This window comes from Chrysemys picta, chromosome 2 (assembly GCF_011386835.1).
Source record: "Chrysemys picta bellii isolate R12L10 chromosome 2, ASM1138683v2, whole genome shotgun sequence".
Taxonomy (NCBI): domain Eukaryota; kingdom Metazoa; phylum Chordata; order Testudines; family Emydidae; genus Chrysemys; species Chrysemys picta.
In genome coordinates, this window is record NC_088792.1 from 8,544,725 (window position 1) to 8,567,840 (window position 23,116).

Below are 23,116 nucleotides of genomic sequence, written 5' to 3' on the forward strand. Positions count from 1 at the left end.
GGAAGCATAAAATCACTGCCGACAAAATACACGGGTGGGCGCACACAGATGGGCAGAGTAGTAAACAATGACGACAAGGCAGTCATACGGAAATATCTGAATTGCTTCATAAGCTGGGCCCATTCGACCAAAATGCCCTTGAATACATCCAAATGCAACATGATACAGAATGGGGCCTCTTTTCTGCAAAGCAGAGACTCTGAAAAGGATCTATGGGGCATAGTGGACAAGCAACTGACCGTGAGCTGCCAGTGAGATACGATGACAAAAAGTGCTGACGGGATCCTTGTATGTATAAACGTGGGGGGCGGGTAACGATGAGGAGGAGGGAGGTGATTTTACCTCTTCACACGCCATCGGCGAAACAGATGCTGGAATCCTGCGGACAGTTCTGGTGTCCATGTTTAAAAAGGAGGGTGAAAAATTGGGCGCAGTGCAGGAAAGAGCCACAAAAAATGAGGTGAGGGCTGGAGAAAATACCTTACAGTGCGTGACTTACGGAGCTCGATGTACTTAGCTTTGCAAAAAAGAAGACTGAGCGGTGATTTGATTACAGTGTATAACTGCCAGTAACGAGCTCTTTGAATGGCCTAACAATCCGTGGCTGAAGCCAGACAAATTCAAATGAGAAACTAGGCACAGTTACACCTCTACCCTGACATAACGCTGCCCTCGGGAGCCAAAAAATCTTACCACGTTATAGGTGAAACCGTGTTATATCGAACTTGCTTTGATCCACCGGAGTGCGCAGCCCCGCCCCCCCCGGAGCACTCCTTTACCACGTTATATCCAAATTTGTGTTATATCGGGTCGCGTTATAGCGAGGTAGCGGTGTATTTAACAGTGTGGGTGATTAACCGGTGGAACAAATTACCAAGGGAAGTGGTGGATTGTCCCTTTTCTGGATGACCTTTCTGGAAGATCTGCTTTAGCCAAACACAAGTTATGGGGCTCAATACAGGGGTAACAGAGTGAAATGTAATGGCCAGTGATATACAGGTAGTCAGACTAGATGCTTTAATGGTCTCTTATGGCTTTAAACTCTATGGATCAGTTAGAGTAGCCTGGGTGCTGCTGTAACTTGCATCACCGGCATGGGGTGGAGTAGAAGCATTCCAATCCCCCACGTCCACAGCCCACTCTCAACATACCTCTCCCAGCACTCATCCCCACACTGGGGTGGTGGGCACACGAGCTAGCTGTGCAGGTTAACAGCAGCAGCGTTCCCTTTTGCAGGAGAATTCTGCACTGCCAATTTATGGCCAGATTCCAGCTCTCTGCACTGTGGGAGCAGCACAAAGCATCCATCTCATACCAAAGAATCTGTCCCTTGGCAAGGATTAGAACCCCTGTGTCATGCTCTAACCCCTAGATAGGGTGACCAGACAGCAAGTGTGAAAAATCGGGATGGGGTAGGGGGGTAAAAGGAGCCTATATAAGAAAAAGACCCCAAAATCGGGACTGTCCCTATAAAATCGGGACGTCTGGTCACCCTACCCCTAGACCATGTTGTCTCCTCTTCTTTTGAATCCCCATCGTGTTCTCACATCCCCAAATCGTGTCCTAGGTTTAGTGGCAAGTTTTAAATCAAAGGGGAACCGGGGGGGGGGGAGGGAATCAGATGACATCATGTCCTTTAAACCTAGAGAGAGCTTCAGAATAACAGGAGAAAAAGTGTGTAATAAGGGAAAATAGGCTGGGTTGGATGTGACAGGAAACTGGGTGTAATATGATGTGATAGGGAATTGCATAGCTGGGTGTGATGTGAACAGGAAATGTGTACAACAGGAAGTACAGTAAGTGGGAGTGTGGAGCGATACCATCTGATGTGGATGGGAAGTGGTTTGAGGACGGCCTGATGTGCGACTGGGAACCAGGGCCTGGCGTGCTGTGGAAGGAGCATGGTGTACTGTCCTGCTAAAGAGTACAGGATGAGGGAGTCTGTGGTTACTTACCACTGCAGAGTTCAGCTGGAGTGACCGCTCCCCACAACCATGCCCCACACGTACACACGGAGGAGAGGAAAGCACAGACACCCGAGGGTTTCGAACGAGAACAGGGTTTCTCACGTTACTGAGAGTGACCTGCAAGGAAAGCGCGCATGAGAGCATGTTCAAAAGGAGAGAGCCAGCAGGGGAAAATTCACCTTTCATCCTCTGTGGGGGCATATCCTTCCCATGCCGTGTGGGGGCATATCCTTCCCAGGCTTCAACTCCACCAGCATCCCAGAGCCATATCCTCAGAGCACTATTAAGTCCCGTTGAATTATGGGTACTCAGAACCCACCCAGGTTTGACCCACTGAAATCAGAGATGGAAAACACCGCTCGTATTACGGGTATTGGCTTATCCACTCCATCCGTCCTCTTTCTCCAACCTCAAATCCTTCCCTACAGTTGAGACAGCCCCACTGTGGAGCTGCTGAAGGACTCCGCTTGTGGCCACCAAATCTGCAGCTATCTAGAGCAGTGGTTTTCAAACTTCAGCAAATCCAAGGACCCCCATTTTGATTTAAAATTTGGGGGGGACCCCCAAGTCCCCCGCTCAGCCCCAGGCCCTGCCCCCACTCCCCCAACTCCCTCCCCTCAGCCCCAGGCCCCACCCCCACTCCACCCCTTCCTCCAAGGCCCCAGCCCCAGCCCCCGCTCACTCCATCCCCCCTTCCTCCATCACTCATTCTCCCCCACCCTCATTCACTTTCACCAGGCAGGGGAAGGGGTTGAGGTGTGGGAGGGGGTGCGGGCTCTGGGAGGAAGTTTGGGTGTGTGAGGGGGTGCAGGCTCTGGGAGGGAGTTTGGGTGCAGGATGTGAGCTCTGTGCTGGGGTAGGGGGTGGGGTGCAGGAGGGGATGAGGGGTGCAGGCTCTCGCCAGGCGGCACTTACCTTGTGCGCCTCCCAAAAGCCATCTTTCTGGCAGCAGCTCCTAGGTGGAGGGGCCAGGCTGTCTCCACGCACTGCCCCTGCCCACAGCCACCGCCCCTGCAACTCCCATTGGCTGCAGTTCCCAATGGGAACTGCGGAGTCAGCACTTGGGGCGGTAGCAGCATGCGGACACTCCCTGGCCCCCCTCCCCTCAGGGGCCACCGGGACATGCCGGCTGCTTCCGGAAGCGGCGCAGAGCCAGGGCAGGCAGGGTGTCTGCCTTAGCCCCGCCGCGCCTCTCGAGGGGGAGGTTTGGACTGTGGCAGCTAGTCCGTGCCATCACCGGTACCACAACGTCCACACTCAAGTGAAGCTAGCGTGAGTCTCTCTACTCAGGCTGGGAGGCTGACGCCCAGCTGCAATGTACAGAACCATTGAAAGAAGGACATTGTTCGGCGCGGTACTGGGATGAAAACACGAGCAAAGGAAAATGTAGGCTAGCAATTAGGACATAATTCCTCAGAATCATATTTCCTCTGCTAGACTGTGGAAGAGTCTCCCAGGGGAAAAGAAGGAAACCTCTTCCCTTTGACTCTTAATCCCAGACAAAGCAGTGGGGGGATATACTGTGGTGACCAGTCAAAAATGCCAGCTCACGTTATCAGTTCTTGCCTAGAGAGGACTTACCCGAGTGACACTGCATTGCGTTTGGCTCTTTCGGCAATAGTTTCCCCAGCTTACATTAGAGCGTTTAAGCAGCTCCAGCCACCTAATCCTCTAAAGACATTTTTTCCAACCTTTCTGCTATTAAAATCAATCCACTAAAATGCTTGCCCGGAAGAAATAAAGGTTGTGATATTACAAATCATTTGACACTCTGCTTTGTAATCAGTTTTGCACTATTACTTTCAAACATTTTAATAATAATAATAATAATAACAATAATAATAATGAAAACCCCTTTGCAATGTCTGTTTCAAAAGTATTATCACCCTGAGAGAAATTTAATTAGGAGCGGCCCAGGTTGCTATAGACACCAATCCTCATACAAAGGACTGGCCTCTTAGAGACTGTGTTTTGCATTATACTTTTTTATTATTATTATCTCCTTCTAAACTCTTGCTCTGGGAAATGCCGTGCTTTTTAAAAGGTCAGTTGGAAGGGATAAAGGTTTTTTATTAAATTGAAACCTCATGGATTTTCACTTCTTCTCTCACATAATCATTGAGAGGCGAAATGAAATATCTAATTAGGGAGACGAGGCCTGGTGGTGCTTTATGGAGGGTGAGCAGCAACACGTCTTGCCCTCGATGGCCATATATTTGGGGTGCTTAAAAATTCCTTTGGTTCGAGTGGGACGGCCTCGTTTTAAGTTTAAGGACTAGCACTGAACCCTTAACTAGCTCTAAAATGAGCATTCACTTTTTAAATGCCCTTTCTCCCGTGCCCTCCCACTCCCCAATGGCTCAGTTGATTATTATTATTGTTATATGGATTCTGATGGTACCTGAACGCCCTATTGAAATGAGACCCCATTGTTGTAGATGCACTACATACACATAATAAGAGACAGTCCCCGCCCCAAGATTTTACAATCCAAGTGGACGAGACAGACAAAGGGTGGGTGAAAGGACAAGCATTACCATCCCCCTTTTACAGATAGGGAACTAAGACAGAGAGAAGTTAAGTGACCTGACAAAGGTGCCACAGGAAGTCTGTGGCAGAGAGAGGAAAAGCAGTCAGATTTCCCTTCCATCTGCAAGCAGCCTGCTGTTACGATGGGTTAGTTCTCTGGGGTGGGGGTTAGAACGGTATGATGATTAGGGTGGAGTCAATTCCCAGCTTCACCCAAGACTTCCTCTATGACCCTGAGCAAGTCGCTTAGTCTGTCTGGCCAGATTCCCCAAGGTATTTAGGCTCCTAATCCCCCTGATTTCAATGGAATTTAGGCCCCTAGACAGACACCTTTGGGGATCTGGGCCTCAGTTCCTCATCTGTAAAATGGACTAAATCGAAGTGTTGTGAGGTGCTCAGCGACTACAGTAGTGGAGCCCAAGTAAGCGTCTGAGATACGTAGGTTTATTGGCTACTTTCCTTTGTCATCCGCCTGCAGTTTAAGGCAGAGATTTCAGACCTGTTGAGACACAAATTCTCTAATACGCTGCTGCAGACTAGTGAGGGGCAGCTCACTTCTTCCCGCACCAGCTCTTCGATTTCACGGCTCTCCCACCACTTCTATGACCTTCTCCCTGAGGTGCAATCTGAACAGGTCACCCCTGGTAAGTGCGTGGGATGCAGGTAACGCTGAGCCAATAACTGATTTTTCGGTTCAGGGGCTGAACCAACACAAATCCCCGCAGAGATGGGGAGAGGAGATATGGCGCTTCTTTATCGCTAGGACTCTAACATTGGTCTATTCCTTGCCTTTTTTCGGCGTTCAAACAGCATCATAATTTTGTAACGCCATCAGAGCCAAGCAAAATGTCTGGGCTTCAAGCATTTGCTGTGCTGGAAAGAACGTCATTGATCGTTTTTGTAATGTAGCTGGGGTAATCGCGGATGATACACTAGCTAGGATAGAATTACAAGGGCTGCCAGTCATTGGGCATAAGTTAGGGTTAGGAAGAAACATACCCATTAATTATTTATGAGTAATCTAAGGTCAAGGCCCCACTAGTTTAGGCCTTGTGTAAACACATTGGTAGACATGAATTCTGCCCTAAAGAGCTTACAATAGCTGTAATACAAGGATGGCATGTTTCCTTGTGATCCAATGGATGGATGACCTACGGTCAAGGCCTTACAACCACAAGGCCTTGTGATCCAATGGATGGATGACCTACGGTCAAGGCCTTACAACCACAAGGCCTTGTGATCCAATGGATGGATCACAAGGCCTTGTGGTTGTAAGGCCTTGACCTTAGGTTAGTCATAAATAATTAACGGGTATGTTTCTTCCTAACCCTAACTTATGCCCAATGACCGGCAGCCCTTGTAATTCTATTTTAGCTAGCAATTACCCCAGCTACATTACTATCCTGGAGATAGTATATTCGGCAGACCATTTCTGTCTCCTGCTGGGATGGTATCTCCTATGCTCCCCTAGCAATGGACCGTGGGCTCTCATTCTGAAGGTGGAACGGAAGGTGGCATACAGGAGGACTCTGAACACCAGCCAGTGTTCAGCGTGAGGTGGGAGAGGAGGGGCTTTCACAGCTTCTGAAATGGCCTCCTCCTGTGTAGGTCCACCGTGAGAGGCGGAGCTGCTGAACGCCTCCTGTGCTTAAGCTTGCTCAGTCTGGGAACCTGACCGCGCTCGTACACCCTGGCCTTCCCCTTAAATAACACAGCACTGTCAGGCCGATGCAAATGGCAAGTTTACGAGAGCTTACCAGCAGGTACAGGAAACAATCAAATGCTTTGCCAGCATTGTATTCTGGCTCCGGCTCCGTAAATGACCACAGCGCCTTACAGCATCGGGCTCCATTTTGTTTGAATGACTCAGCACCGTGTGTATTGTTCTGCACTACACTGATCTGTATTGGGTATTTATGGCTCTACAAACTCCCCTATGTACACATGTGTTTTCCCCTATGCGTTCAACACCTCCAAATCCCTTTTCTCTCCCTGCATCGACTGTCCATAAGCACTGTGGATAATGGAGCTAAAAGCAATGTCTAATGGACAGGGCCGGCTCCAGCATTTCTGCCGCCCCAAGCAAAAAAAAAAAAAAGCCGCGATCGGCGGCGGCAGTTCAGCGGCAGTTCCTTTGCTCCTAGAGGGAGTGAGGGACCTGCCGCCCCCAAATTGCCGCAAGTGCCGCCCCTCTCCCTTGGCCGCCCCAAGCACCTGCTTGTTAAGCTGGTGCCTGGAGCCGGCCCTGCTAATAGAGATGGTCTTATGATAAAAGGCTCTAGATGGAGACTCAGGAGACTGGTGACAGTTCCCAGCTCTGACACAGACTTCCTGTTTGACCTTGGGCAACTCATTTAATCTCCCTCTGGGGATAATAATTAAGGCAGCAAGTCTGTCATGGAACTTGTGAAAGTCACAGATTCCGTGACTTTCTGTGACCTCCGTGAAATTCTGCACCTGCAGCGGCCAGAGTTGCTGACCCCAGGGTTGCCTAAGCAACTGGCGGCCCTGCAGCCATCTGCACCAGCCACTGCTAGAGCAGCCCCAGGGCAGCCACACCAGCCGCTGCTCGGTGGCCCCTGGCAGCTGGTCCTGAGAACCGCCCGAGCAGCGGCCGGTGTGGCTGGCTCGGGGACTGCTGAGCAGTGGTCCTGGGGGTGGCTGGAGCAGAAGCCAGAGCGGCCCTGGGGCAGCCGCACCAGTCGCTGCTCGGCAGCCCCAGTTAACTGGTCCCGGGGACCACCCAGGAAGCAGCCGGTGCCGCTGGCCCCGTGGGCCGCCCGAGCAGCGGCCCCCCGGGGGGCCCCCCCAGAGCAGCAGGGCCCCAGGGCAGTGAAGATTTAGTCAGGGGCGTTTATAGTAAAAGTCATGGACAGGTCACGGGCTATGAATTTTTGTTTATTGCCCGTGACCTGACCATGACTTTTATTAGAAATACCCCTGACTAAAGCTTAGCCTTAATAATAATTCCTCCCTTCCTCACAGGGGGGCTGAGAGGAGAAACGCTTTAATGAATATGAGGGGCTCAGCTACTGCCACAATGAGGGTAGTAGCGGTAGAGTGAAGTTGTCCATATACATCCAACACTTCTGTTCTGTTTCCACTTGCGCATCTCTTGAAGGCTTTCAATGCCACCCTGTTTCTGACTGCGCTTCTGGAGTCTGAGCTCTGCTTCTCGTCTTGGTTTAGCTTTTCAGTCATGGTTTTGCTCTCAAAACCAGCTGAGTTTTCAAAAGGTCAAACACGCTGCCCTGAGGACAAATTGTTTCAAAAGTGCAAAGGTGTAAGGGAAAGAAAATAGCACAGACATGCAACTGTAAAGGGGGAGGGATAGCTCAGTGGTTTGAGCATTGGCCTGCTAAACCCAGGGTTGTGAGTTCAATCCTTAAGGGGGCCATTTAGGGATTGGCCCTCCTTTGAGCAGGGGGTTAGACTAGATTACCTCCTGAGGTCCCTTCCAACCCTGACATTCTATGATCTATTTGCAAGCTGAATTCAGCCTTTGTTATTGTTTAACATTTCCATTGCAGAGGCGTCCAGAGGCCTCAGCCAGGCTGAAGGTCCCTGTACTGAGAGTCCCTGTCCCAAATATCTTACAGGCAAAAGGACAGGAGACAGAGGGGACAAACAAGTGGGTGGGATGGGCTAACTAAATCCATAAAATGGAATTGGAAGGATGGGTCCTCTTGTTGTTCTGTGTTTGTACAGTGCCTAGCACAACGAGTTGCTGAACTATGACTAGGTGACTAGGCACTACAGTCATAATAATAAATAGTAGTTCACAATATTAGGCGATAGGAGAACTGGTTTCAATTCCTGGCTCAAACACAGTCTTCTTATGTGGCCTTGGGTCAATCACTTAACTATCCCTTGCCTCAGTTCCCTATCTGTAAAATGGGGATAACGACTATGGCGATGAGGGCCATATAAGACCATAGATAGATTTTAGCACAGAGCAGCTGTGAGAGCCTTGGAACTCCTTTCGTCCCGCCAACAGTTCCTCCCAGCTTACCGTAAGAATGCTAACAAAGGAGGCTGTGGCAGAGTTCTTGCGCGGCCCCTGCTGTCTGTCCTATCGCTTCTCACCCATTTCTACACCTACAGTAACTTGCATGGGCCGACGGTGGCCCGGCTATTCTCTCAGAGCTGCAGAAAGTGCTTGTTTTGCCAGGGTTTTGCTCATCCTGTAAGTCAGCAGAGAGTGCCCTGGCAAAATCGAGCACAGTCAGCTGGCTGAAGTCTTTCCTTTGTACCTCGTCAGGCTACTGTGCCGGGTTCCCCCTGGTACCTCTCCAGGAAGCCGATCGGCTGAGTGAATTGGCCTGTGACCTCTGAGAGAGAAGAGGTCTTATTATTATTATGGGAAAAGAAAGCCGGATTTCCAGCTGGCATTAAATTGTCATTGCTCTATTGTCGTCGATGCAGCGACACCAATTTACACCGCCTGAGGATCCGGCCCAGGAACCACAGAATGCCAAATAGCCGCTCAATCAAAAAAAGTTAATGACTGACTCAAAAATGACGCACACTCAAGCTGTTCTTGGCTGCGTCAGCAGCACAGATGCATGCTGAATGGTTCAGTCAGGGCGAAATTCACCTCTGTGCAGAGCAGCTGTTCAGGGCTGAGTGCCCCTTTTAAGGGCCTCAGTGAGGGCCCACTGGTGCACAGGTAACACACTAGTGCAGGGGTCGGCAACCTTTCAGAAGTGGTGTGCCGAGTCTTCGTTTATTCACTCTGATTTAAGGTTTCGCGTGCCAGTAATACATTAACGTTTTTAGGTCTCTTTCTATAAGTCTATAGTACATAATTAAACTATTGTTGTATGTAAAGTAAATAAGGTTTTTAAAATGTTTGAGAAGCTTCATTTAAAATTAAATTAAAATGCAGAGCCCCCCGGACCAGTGGCCAGGACCCGGGCAGTGTGAGTGCCACTGAAAATCAGCTCGCATGCCACCTTCGGCACATGTGCTATAGGTTGCCTACCCCTGCACTAGTGAATGTGGCCCACATGAGGATAATGGCCTACAACTGTTACTAACTAATGGGGTTGCTTCTTTAGCTCAAGCAATGCAGGGCTTTGGTGGGTTCAAACGCTGCTGACAGCTTTACCGTCTGACTGAGACAGACTGCCTCCTAGGGATACTCTTAGGGGGGTACAGCGGATGCCCCCCACCACTTGTGAAGGGCTTTGCCTGAAAGGACCCTCTAGCCCTCACTTCTTGGAGCACGTTGTTGGTTCTGATGTAGACCAGCTGCAGTTACAGCGCCACGTTCATGGTACATCTTTGATGAAACCTCACACCCTTTTAGGCACTGAGCTTGTTCTACAGGTTTGACAAGCTAAGCTAGGTCTGTCCTCTGATAAGGGCTATGCTCAGGTCCAAAAAGATAGGGACCTTCCTCCTAGAGCTGTTGACCCTGACCAGGGAAAAATTCAAAGCTCATGTGAATTATGCTGGGAAGATGCAAGCTAAGTGTTATGCGTGTTCGCGTTTATTTTGCTTATGGTGTTAGTGTTGCAGGGGAAATGTATAACTATATGCAACGCCCAACCAAAAAAGAAAAAAAACACATGAAAACAGACCACAGATTCTCAAGAGATAACTTACCATAATACGTGACATGACAGAATTTAAAAACAACATGCAGAGTATACCGAATAAATAAGAAAACCTATCCCTTAAGACCAACAGATTCCAAAGGACCATAAATATAATATCATGCTATTTAGGTTAGGGGTAAAACACAACCTTCTTGTACTATTAATTCTCAGGCCAGATATTTCATGACCACTATGGGCTTGATTTTCCAACCTTTACTCACACTGAGTCAAATTCACCTCTGCAGAGGAACAGCACCAGGGCTATGGAAGGGGTAAGGGTCTTTTGTTAGAGTTTAAGTGAGATTTAGGGGGTCATAGGGTCACAGCAGTGAATTTCACCCACTGAGTAGTATTTACTCAGACGATCTATCTTCTTGCACATTGTGAGTAATGGGTGCAGAATCAGGCACTACCACTCATGGTTGTGAAGTTAAGCATGTGCAAAGCGACTGCAGGGTTGGGTCCTAGATCATTCACCTGATTTTAAAAAAATACTCAGAATATCAAATCTGATGTTAACCTAACAGGAAACTCTTCCTTAAGGGAATAAAGTGACTCTTACAAGTTCAGAGGTGCTCTTCCCCTGTTATTCAGGCTCTTCATTGAGCAACATGGTGAGCAAATATTTGCAGTGGCAAACTGTGCAGCCGGATGGCCTATGGCGAGGCTAGTCAGATGGAGTCATTTTGAAATCATCCATTCTTGAGATAACCTATTTCACCCTTATGGGAGGGGCTAGCCCATAGATAATATGTTGACTTGTCTAATGTGTTTCATTCGTGGATCATGTAGGCTATGTGGCTGTCCCTTCCTGTCACTCTCAGAGGGAGGCCACGGCTCCTCGCTGTCGCGTACCTGTAAAGGTGAGCTCAAAGGGGGAAATTAGCTACATCTAGTGCTCCGGTCCTCCAGCCAGGCAGAACAGTACAGCAGTCTATGAGCCCCGGGCCTTTGGTCAGGGAGGGGCAGCAAAGAGTATGCTCTGTCTTGTAATCAGGGCAGAGTGGCTAAGCAGTCTATGAGCCCCAGGTAAGGGTGAGCGCCAGCACTGTCTGGGGCTCAGGTAAGGATGACTGTTAGGGTATCCTCCTGGCCTAAGATGGAGGTGCTGCCACCCCAAGAGTCAGGTGGCAGGGGGTAGGGGGATGCAGGCCCACCCAACACCACCGCATCCCAGCCTAGGGCCCTAACATTGAGGGAGTGGTCTGCCACTGAGTCAGCGGGGATCTGCCCACAACATGCTGATCTTGTAGCAGGTCAATTCTACAGATGGTCATCTGGTTCCCCTGGGCTATTTCCTACCTCCCTGGGGTTTGGTACCTCTATACTGTGTGGGTCATCGGTCGTCTCAGGGAGCTCTGGCCAGTCTGCAGGCGGCAGCCCCAGCAGCTTCTTAGCGGCTTGGTCGGCCAGCAGTCTGGGGAGATCCAACCAGTCCGCAGGTGGCAGCCCCGGCAACTCCTCAGCATCTTGGTCGGCCAGCGGTCCTGGGAGCTCTGGCCAGTCCTCGGGAGGCAGCCCCGGCAACTCCTCAGCATCTTGGTCGGCCAGCGGTCCTGGGAGCTCTGGCCAGTCCTCGGGAGGCAGCCCCGGCAGCTCCTCTCCTTGCTCCTGCAGCAGATGGGATGCGTCTGTCTCCTGTGGCAGCTCCAGCCCAACTGAGCTGCAGGGCCCGCCTTTTGTACTTCCCCTTCCTGTCCCGCCATTCCGCTTCCAGGAGGGGCTGATGTGGCTCTCCTGGTTTGGCCCACCAGGGCGTGTGTTGTGGTCCCTCCCTGTCACCCTCTGAGAGAGGCCACGAATCCTCGCTACGATCCCTTTACATATTTACAACAGGGAGTTTCACAAGGGAGTTCTCCAGGTGAAGGAGGAGCAATACAGCACCCTTTTGGGGTAAGTGACTGTCTGTAGTGTGTGTTTGTTTGTGTTTGAGGGTTACTTGCTGTGTGCTGAGCTTGTGTTTGTCAGTCTGTTTGTTTGTTTTGGTTGTTTGAAGGACCGTGTGCTGTGGCTGGCAGTTGGAAGGTTTGAAAGCTAGAAGCCTCTGGTAAGTGGCTGAGCCTTCATCAGTGGACGGGGCATTCATACAGGCCAGGGCTTTATAAAGCAGCGCACAAGCGACCAGGGGCTGCTAACAGGGAGTTTCACAAGGGAATTTGGAAGGGGAGCAGGAAGGGGGCGAGGGTCCCTTGCCAGTTCCATCTGTTTTCTCTTGATTCCCCTTAATACCTATAAAGCAACTACATTCATAACTTTTTGCTTAAACAACCCTTTCAGCTGACAGGGGGCTGCAGACGGGAGTTTGACAGAGGGAGGCTTACGATGGTTAGGAAGACCCGCAACACCTGTGCCAGCACTGCTACTGTCTCCTCCACCTGTGCCTGTAGCCAGACAGAGTGCCTAAGCATGGATGCCTCTACCCAGATCCTGGTGTGGTTTTGCAAAGACTGTAACTTGCAATTTCCACTTACTGATATCCAGGCTGGGGGGACCATCCAATGTGAGAGGTGCCTGCTGGTGGAATCTCTCAGGCAGCAGGTGGGAGAGCTACAGGAGGAGGTAGCTAGGTTGAGGAGCATCCGTATCCACGAGCAATTCCTCGACAGTGTCCATGTGGAGACAGCTGAGGTAGCTGTCCCAGTACACAGGACTGCTGATACACCACTGGTGGAGGAGGAGATGGCTCAGGGTGGACATTGGCAGCTGGTTACTTCTGGCAGCAGGCAGTGCTCCACCCTTGCTCCGAACCCTCCTGCCGTGGTTATAGGTAACCGTTATGCTCTTCTTGATACAGGAAAGAAGGAATCACTCCCTACAGTAAAGGAGGAGAAGCCTCGTACCCCTAAGGCTGGAAAGTCTGCTGCCACCACTGCGAATAGGAAACGTAGGGTAGTGGTGGTCGGAGACTCTCTGCTGAGGGGGACGAAGGCACCCATCTGTCACCCTGACATTTCATCTCGGGAGGTATGCTGCCTGCCGGGGGCCCGTATCCGAGACGTTACGGAGGCATTGTCGAGGATTATCCAGCCCTCTGACTACTACCCCATGCTACTCATCCATGTGGGCACAAATGATACTGCGCGGTGTGACACTGAGCGGATCAAGAGTGACTACAGGGCTCTGGGAGTACGGGTGAAGGAGTTTGGAGCGCAGGTGGTATTCTCTTCAATTCTTCCTGTCAAAGGTAGGGGCCCGGGCAGAGACAGATGCATCATGGAGGTGAATGCCTGGCTGCGAAGATGGTGTCGCCAGGAGGGCTTTGGCTTCCTAGACCACGGGATGCTATTTGAGGAAGGACTGCTAGGCAGAGATGGCGTTCACCTTTCGAGGAGAGGAAAGACCCTATTCGGACACAGACTGGCTAACCTAGTGAGGAGGGCTTTAAACTAGGTTCGACGGGGACAGGTGAGCAAAGCCCACAGGTAAGTGGGGAACATGGAGACCGGGGAGATGGGTCGGAAACAAGAGGGAGTGTGGGCTATATTGGCAGAGAGAAAGGAGAGTCAGGACAAAACTGGGAGGAAAGATCAAACCAGTATCTTAGATGCCTATATACAAATGCGAGAAGTATGGGGAATAAGCAGGAAGAACTGGAAGTGCTAATAAATAAATACAACTATGACATTGTTGGCATCACTGAAACTTGGTGGGATAATACACATGATTGGAATGTTGGTGTGGATGGGTACAGCTTGCTCAGGAAGGATAGACAGGGGAAAAAGGGAGGAGGTGTTGCCTTATATATTAAAAATGTACACACTTGGACTGAGGTAGAGATGGACATAGGAGACGGAAGTGTTGAGAGTCTCTGGGTTAGGCTTAAAGGGGCAAAAAACAAGGGAGATGTCATGCTAGGAGTCTACTACAGGCCACCTAACCAGGTGGAAGAGGTGGATGAGGCTTTTTTCAAGCAACTAACAAAATCATCCAAAGCCCAAGATTTGGTGGTGATGGGGGACTTCAACTATCCGGATATATGTTGGGAAAATAACACAGCGGGGCACAGACTATCCAACAAATTCTTGGACTGCATTGGAGACAACTTTTTATTTCAGAAGGTTGAAAAAGCTACTGGGGGGAAGCTGTTCTAGACTTGATTTTAACAAATAGGGAGGAACTCGTTGAGAATGTGAAAGTAGAAGGCAGCCTGGGTGAAAGTGATCATGAAATCATAGAGTTTGCAATTCTAAGGAAGGGTAGAAGGGAGAACAGCAAAATAGAGACAATGGATTTCAGGAAGGCAGATTTTGGGAAGCTCAGAGAGCTGATAGGTAAGGTCCCATGGGAATCAAGACTGAGGGGAAAAACAACTGAGGAGAGTTGGCAGTTTTTCAAAGGGACACTATTAAGGGCCCAAAAGCAAGCTATTCCGCTGGTTAGGAAAGATAGAAAATGTGGCAAAAGACCACCTTGGCTTAACCACGAGATCTTGCACGATCTAAAAAATAAAAAGGAGTCATATAAAAAATGGAAACTAGGACAGATTACAAAGGATGAATATAGGCAAACAACACAGGAATGCAGGGGCAAGATTAGAAAGGCAAAGGCACAAAATGAGCTCAAACTAGCTACGGGAATAAAAGGAAACAAGAAGACTTTTTATCAATACATTAGAAGCAAGAGGAAGACCAAAGACAGGGTAGGCCCACTGCTTAGTGAAGAGGGAGAAACAGTAACAGGAAACTTGGAAATGGCAGAGATGCTTAATGACTTCATTGTTTCGGTCTTCACCGAGAAGTCTGAAGGAATGCCTAACATAGTGAATGCTAATGGGAAGGGGGTAGGTTTAGCAGATAAAATAAAAAAAGAACAAGTTAAAAATCACTTAGAAAAGTTAGATGCCTGCAAGTCACCCGGGCCTGATGAAATGCATCCTAGAATACTCAAGGAGCTAATAGAGGAGGTATCTGAGCCTCTAGCTATTATCTTTGGAAAGTCATGGGAGACGGGAGAGATTCCAGAAGACTGGAAAAGGGCAAATATAGTGCCCATCTATAAAAAGGGAAATAAAAACAACCCAGGTAACTACAGACCAGTTAGTTTAACTTCTGTGCCAGGGAAGATAATGGAGCAAGTAATTAAGGAAATCATCTGCAAACACTTGGAAGGTGCTAAGGTGATAGGGAACAGCCAGCATGGATTTGTGAAGAACAAATCATGTCAAACCAATCTGATAGCTTTCTTTGATAGAATAACGAGCCTTGTGGATAAGGGTGAAGCGGTGGATGTGGTATACCTAGACTTTAGTAAGGCATTTGATACGGTCTCGCATGATATTCTTATCGATAAACTAGGCAAATACAAATTAGATGGGGCTACTATAAGGTGGGTGCATAACTGGCTGGATAACCGTACTCAGAGAGTTGTTATTAATGGTTCCCAATCCTGCTGGAAAGGCGTAACGAATGGGGTTCCGCAGGGGTCTGTTTTGGGACCGGCTCTGTTCAATATCTTCATCAACGACTTAGATATTGGCATAGAAAGTACGCTTATTAAGTTTGCGGATGATACCAAACTGGGAGGGATTGCAACTACTTTGGAGGACAGGGTCATAATTCAAAATGATCTGGACAAATTGGAGAAATGGTCTGAGTTAAACAGGATGAAGTTTAACAAAGACAAATGCAAAGTGCTCCACTTAGGAAGGAAAAATCAATTTCACACATACAGAATGGGAAAAGACTGTCAAGGAAGGAGTACGGCAGAAAGGGATCTAGGGGTTATAGTGGACCACAAGCTAAATATGAGTCAACAGTGTGATGCTGTTGCAAAAAAAGCAAACATGATTCTGGGATGCATTAACAGGTGTGTTGTGAGCAAGACACGAGAAGTCATTCTTCCGCTCTACTCTGCTCTGGTTAGGCCTCAGCTGGAGTATTGTGTCCAGTTCTGGGCGCCGCATTTTAAAAAAGATGTGGAGAAATTGGAAAGGGTCCAAAGAAGAGCAACAAGAATGATTAAAGGTCTTGAGAACATGACCTATGAAGGAAGGCTGAAAGAACTGGGTTTGTTTAGTTTGGAGAAGAGAAGACTGAGAGGGGACGTGATAGCAGTTTTCAGGTATCTAAAAGGGTGTCATAAGGAGGAGGGAGAGAACTTGTTCACCTTAGCCTCTAAGGATAGAACCAGAAACAATGGGTTTAAACTGCAGCAAGGGAGGTCTAGGTTGGACATTAGGAAAAAGTTCCTAACTGTCAGGGTGGTTAAACACTGGAACAAATTGCCTAGGGAGGTTGTGGAATCTCCGTCTCTGGAGATATTTAAGAGTAGGTTAGATAAATGTCTATCAGGGATGGTCTAGACAGTATTTGGTCCTGCCATGCGGGCAGGGGACTGGACTCGATGACCTCTCGAGGTCCCTTCCAGTCCTATAATCTATGAATCTATGAATATTAAGAACATGAGATTGGCCATGCTGGATCAGACCTATGTATGGTCCAGCTTTCAACAGTGGCCAATGCCAGATGCATCAGAGGGAATGAATACAACAGGGTAATTATCAAGTGACCCATCCCCTATCATCCCAATCCTGCCATCTTGCAGTCTTAGGCTTAGGGACACGCAGAGCATGAGGTTGCATCCCTGACCATCTTGACTAATAGCCACTGATGGACATATCCTCCATGAACTAATCTAATTCTTCTTTGAACCCAGTTATACTTTTGTTCCTTTATGTGTCTAATCATTCTGTTCTTTGCTACAGTTTCAACCAATTTGCCCAGTACTGAAATTAGGCTTACTGGCCTGTAATTGCCAAGACCACCTCTGGAGCCTTTTTAAAAAATTGGCATCACATTAGCAATTCTCCAGTCATCTGTACAGAAGCTGATTTAAATGATAGGTTACATACCACAGTTAGGAGTTCTGCATTTTCATATTTTAGTTCCTTCGGAACTCTTGGGTGAATCCCATCTGGTCCTGGTGCCATATTATGCTGGTGAATTACACCTCACATCCATGCAGTGAGGCAAGGTGAGTGCTATTATCCCAGTCCTACAGGGTGGGGATTCTGAGGCCCAGAGAATGAATGACTTGGCTATGATCATACAGGAAGACAATAGCAGAGCTCGGGTTAAGAACTCCTCAGTTCTGGTCCTGCTGCTCTGTCCCGTATATCGTGCTCCCTCAATCCTTCAATAACAAAGTGAGTGTTTCACCTGTAGCTCCCCACAATGGCATAGTCTTCCCTTTGCCAGACTCTTATTTTACCTTATATCTAAACAATGCACTGTTACCAACAGCCAGCCTCCTGGATCTTCACTTTACCCCTTTGACACCCCAAATCTCACAGTAGTAACCAATCATGATTCCGTGCTGTCCAGGACACTGAAATGACATAGTCAAGTTTCCACAGAGCCCTTTGCCTTGATGTCCTCCACCGAGCTTGGGGCTTCAAATGCATACTTCAGGAACAGGACTAAGTAACTCTACCAGGCAATACTGGAGATGTATCAAAACCTCACATCCAAACCCCAGCAAATTCCTGAGTGGGGGCAAGTGGATAGATTGGAATCTGCACATCTGAACCTGACCTTAGGAGCTTGCTCTATATTTGCTACCTTGACACTGGCTGAGTAGAAATGTCTTTAATGAAACCCATACGCCTAACCCGTTCATCTCTTCAAACTACAGCTGGGATGAATCAAAAAGCAACCTGGGTCTTCACCAAAAATTCAACCCAAACCCAAAGAGAAACTTTCCTGAGGTTCTAAAACATTTGTTGAACTCCTAAAATGATATTTTTCTTTCTGGCCAGAATCGGAAGCAGAAGTGCCAAGATAACATGGGACAAGGGAATTTCCACCCTGACCAGAAGAAGCACGAGCTCCAGGAAATGTCCTCAGAGAGCCTGTTGTCATGAGATCTCCTGCCCAGTTTTGCAGACTCATGAGATCTGAAGATGCGTGGGGCTTCTATTTTTAATAAACAGCCAGACTTTTGATGCTTACCTCAACTGAAGCTCCAGAGTTGGCGCTGCTCCCAAGAAGTGACATCCGAGTATTGCTTGGCCGGTGTCACGTCCAGCCAGATTGGAGAGCCCTGGCCAAGCTCTTTTCCCACCAATTCACATTTCCATACACAACGACCGCAAAAGTCTAAAGGGACACAGTAGAGGCATGCGTCCCAGTCCAACTTCCATGAAAGTCAATGGAAATCCTTTCACAGATTTTGGATTCAGCCCCGAACAGGGGTAAAAGCAAGAGTGGAATCACTAGCTAAAATACCCATGGAGGAGAAGCAGAGGAGAGACAGACACTAGCACGGTATCACGGTTGAGGTGCTCTACTAGTGACAAGATGTGCTTCACTTAGCTATAGAAGCTCGTTGAATTTCTGAAATGGATCAAAATTTCCCTTAACATTTCAAATTTGCAACCAAAACAAAACGGCAATAAAAGCTGAACCAAATATGTTTCCGTCTTTCGACCAGCTCTACAGTTTCCACATTACTCTTTTATTTGGTGTAAATCGCCTTGACACTCGTGTAATTCTTCAAATGCATTATGTGGATTCAAATCAGCAGCATTGCCAATGAGCGATGTGGCTCTTTCAGAGAACAGAGCCTGGTCCCGGTTCAAAATCTGGTGATGTGAATGGGGAGAGCGGAACTGGATCCAGGTGCGATTCCTGCCCTGATCTCTCCTGTTTGGAGTGCTCAGTCGAGGGCATGACTCAAGGAGAGAGAGCTTTTATATGTGTGTGTGTAGAGGGGAATGACGTTATGTAGGATACCGTGGAGTCTATGGAACAGTCAGGCCAGCTGATGTAAACTGGGGACCTGTGCTGGAAATGTGGCCATCTGCATAATTACAGATACAGTTCTAAAATCCAGCCTCCAGTTACTTCTAGCTGCAGGGAGGTTCATAGATTCATCAATTCTAAGGCCAGAAGGGACCATTGTGATCATCTAGTCTGACCTCCTGTGTAACACAGCCCAGAGGACTTCCCCAAAATAACTCCTAGAGCAGATCCTCTAGAAAACACATCCACTCTTGATTTAAAACATGTCAGTGATGGAGAGTCCACCACAATCCTTGGTAAATTGTTCCAATGGTTAATTACCCTCACTTTTAAAACCGTACGCTTTACTTCCAGTCTGAATTTGTCTAGTTTCAACTTCCAGCCATTGGATCGTGTTAGACCTTTCCCTGATAGACTGAAGAGCCCATTCTTAAATATTTGTTCCCCATGTAGGTACTTATAGACTATGGTCAATTCACCCCTTCACCGTCTCTTTGTTAAGCGAACTAGATGGAGCCCCTTGAGTCTACCACTATAAGGCAGGTGAAGTAACTACTTCAGATTGCTCCATTTATGCATACAAGCCAGACATTAGCTCTTTGGCCACTGGGAGCTCATGTTTAGCTGATTTGCCACCTGGCAGGGCAGGAAGAACCGAGACCCGGGTTCTTACCACCTCCCCTGCTCTAAGCCCATGGAGAACTGAATGGCCTTTAATCAGAGAAGCACAGAATCTGTTCCAAAGCCCACTGAAGTCAGTGGAAAGAATCCCATCGATTTCAATGTGCTTTGGATCAACTCATAAAGAACAAGGGGTTAAGTTAGTGGTGCTCAATTTTTCTTACAGAGAGCAGCCCTTCCCCCCTCTACCTCCTATATTAACTGAATAGAATTCAGGGCAGGTCAGAAAGGCAACCGAGCTTTCCTTTCCCCAACAACTGTTTGCATTGTTTTGGAGCCTAACGCAATACAGTCATCCCATGACAAAATTTGAGCCCAGAGAAGCTGACAGAGCAAAATCTTAATGTGCTTAGAATTTCTATCAGCTCCTCCGAGCCTAAGAATTTCATTTATACTTTCAGGCTTTAATGCGTTGTCAATGCAATTTTTTTAACAGGTTTTCAGTTACGTGAATTCATTGCCAGTGAAATGTGCCTGAGCCCCAGAGATCTCAGTTTCTCTGGATGAACATGCTGCTGTTTGCTGTTACCACGAGAGCACCTAGGCGTCCCAAATGATCAGGGCCCCATTGTACTCGTTGTTGTACAGACAAGCGGAGAGGAAAGATGGGTCAGTGGTTAGGGCAGTAGCCTAGGACTGAGAAATCTGGGTTTGAGGATCTGGGACTTAGCCTCTCTGAGCATGTCAAAACAAAAACAAAACAAAAAAGCCCACCACAGCAGTTGGTTTCAGAACCCGCGGCCACAGACTTGGGTTAGTGCTACCACTCTGAAAATAGCCGGATAGACATTCTGGCTTGGACTGGAGATTGGGCTCTGAAATGCAGGGGAGAAGGGGTTCGAGCCAGAATGTCTCCCCGGCTACTTTTAGTGCCGCAGTGCAAACCCTGGAAGCTTGAGTCTGCGGACCTGGAGGCTGAGACCCATTGTCATGTGTTGTTATTTTGGCAGGGTAGCCGTGGCCTCTGTGTCTCAGCTCTCCATTTGTATAAGGGGGAATAATAGATCTTCCCTACCTCACAGAGGGTGTTGTGAAAGATAAATACATTGAAGAGTGTGCAGTGCTCAGATATCACAATAATGGCTGGCTAGCTAGACAGACCCAGAGAGCCCAGGTGTCAGGTAGTTTGTGATGGATGGGTGAAACAGAAAGTCGGCTGGTTTGGGACATTGAAAGTACAATACAATGAACAGAGTCCGAGCAAGCTTCCTTCACACTAACGCCCATGTGGTTCTCTATAGAGTACAACATGGAGGGACTGTGCCTTAGTGGGTGAGGAGAGAATTTGTGCCCAGTGCCTTGTCAATCCTTGTCCAAGTGGCTGGTGCGACCTGTGATGCTTTTGTGAGGCAGACACCAGCTCCATCACGGATTGGGCTGAGACCCATCGACCGCAGTTCCCCCTAGCCACCGAGGCCCTGAGTTTTCCAAACCTCGGGGCTGTGTGGAACTGGTGTGCCCAGATGCCTGGACTGTGCGCGGCTAAAGAGGGTCTGAAACAAAAGCTGAAGAAGGGCCTGTCTTTGGAATTTTGCATCCGGGCTGACACTGCGTATGGAGAATTCCAACCTCAGAACAACCAGTTTGCAGATGTTCTGAGTAAATAGAAAAAGAGGGTTTTAACCCAACTTGTATTTGAAGCTCTATTTCTTACCATGCTCCCCCCCTCACCGCTCCATCCCGCACTCCACCAACTGTGAAAGCCAGCCCTGACTGGCTTTGATTGGCTAGGCAATAGGCAGCGTTACCTTTGCCATGCCCCCACAGCCCTTGTTAGCTAGGTTACTGCTAGGAAATCCAAGCCTTGACTTCCTGCTGCAAACTCTCCTCCCAATGGGGGGTAGGAATGCAGAGACCCGAGGCACCATGCGCTGCAAAGACACAGCCGCCTCAGCTCAGGGGTGGGAGACAGGCTCAGGGAGCAGCCTGAGTGGGTGGTCCCATTAAGCCTGCACCTCACAGGAGGGTCGGCCATTGCCGAACAGGAAGGAGCTGCCTTAATCTGAGAGTAAGGGACTGGGCCTTGAGGGGCAGGGGAACCTGTTATGGAGGGAGTGAGAGTTCCTTCTAAGCGGCTTGACTGGAGACTGTTACTCCCATTAACTAATGCGTTCACTGACACGGGGCTTTTGGCCTTGCTGGCAAAGTGCGCCGGCGTGATTCCTGGGTGAACTGCTGCCGCCCCAAAGGAGGCAGGCCCCGTGTGCCCCCCCCCCCACCCCTCACCTCTGTTTGGGGGCAATGCCCCCCAACTAAGCCCCTGGGCGTTCCCAGCCACCACCCCCACCCTCTGCTTCCCTTTGCGTCTCCGTCACTTTCTAAAGGGAAGCAAAGAACTCTGTTTTCATTCCCCCAGGATTACCCCACACAGACCCCCCGTGGCCCAAAAGCAAAGAGAGGCGTCCCCACCAAACAGGGCTGGATTAACTTTTTGTGGGCCTGGCGCCAAACGTATTTCTGGGGCCCATGGGGCATTGGGGCATGGTGCAGGGGGGGATGGGAGAGTCGGTTCCCAGAGTGAGAGGGGCGGCCGAGGGCAATGAGGCAGGGCACGGCGTGGCGGGAGCTACCGTGCTCCGCACTGTTTACAAACCTGTAGCCACCAGATGCACGCTGGCCCGCCCAGCCCCCCTGCCCAGTGCCCTGCCCTTATGCCTAGTGCCCCCTCACTCAGCAACCTCCCCCTGACCCCTATGCCCAGCGCTTCCCCCTCCGCCTAGCACACCCTCTTTTTTCAGCTGGGCAGCTCTGCGCTCACAGAAAGGGGGGTTCAGTGGCATGTGCCCCCATGTGCCCCACACTCCTCGCCTCTGTTTGGGGGCAATGCCCCCCAAACTAAGCCCATGGGAGTTCCCATCCACCACCCCTACCCACTGCTTCCCTTTGCGTCTCCGTCACTTTCTAAAGGGAAGCAAAGAACTCTGCAGGGGACCTGTATTCATTCCCCCGGGAGTACCCCACACAGACCCCCCCATTGGCCAGTGCCCCCCATAGATCCCCCCGAGACCCACTCCCCCATGCCCTGCCTGTCCCCCAGCCACTGTCACCGGCCCACTGGAAGTGACTATGTCCATGGGTGGGCTGAGCCGGCAGCACAGCTGGGGCCAATCAGGGATAGCTCCGGCCCCTCAGGAGCAGCACAATCAGCCAGAATGGGAGTGGGGCCTGCCGGGGCTGGGATCCCTCAGGACCCACCTCCCTGGAGGGGCTCAGCCCAGCCAAGCCCCCTGTGATGCCCTCCTCCCCCACTGGCCAAAACCGCCCGGCTCTGCCCCGGCATCGGACCCAGGCAGCTCGGCCCGGGGTCATGGAGCACGACCCCTAGTTGGTTCCTCCAGCACTTGCCCCAGGAAGTTGTCCCCACCACTCTCCAAAACCTTCCTGGATTGTCTGTGCACCGCTGTATTGCTCTCCCAGCAGATGCCAGGGTGATTCAAATCCCCCATGAGAACCAGGCCCTGTGATCTGAAAACTTCTGTTAGTTGTCTGAAGAAAGCCTCGTCTATCTCATCCTCCTGGTCTGGTGGTCTATAGCAGACGCCCATCACGACATCACCCTTGTTGCTCTCGCCTCTAAACTTAACCCAAAGACTCT

The 23,116-nt window shown here is 49.4% G+C and overlaps 1 long non-coding RNA gene across 1 annotated transcript; it reads left to right on the forward strand.

Moving 5' to 3' along the window:
- The first annotated feature begins 10,891 nt into the window (after nucleotides 1-10,891).
- LOC135981236 (uncharacterized) lies at nucleotides 10,892-18,462 on the forward strand. Its single transcript, XR_010598175.1, has 3 exons — nucleotides 10,892-10,962; nucleotides 11,936-11,992; nucleotides 13,284-18,462. It is a non-coding gene; the product is annotated as an uncharacterized LOC135981236 (long non-coding RNA).
- Nucleotides 18,463-23,116: the final 4,654 nt, after the last annotated feature.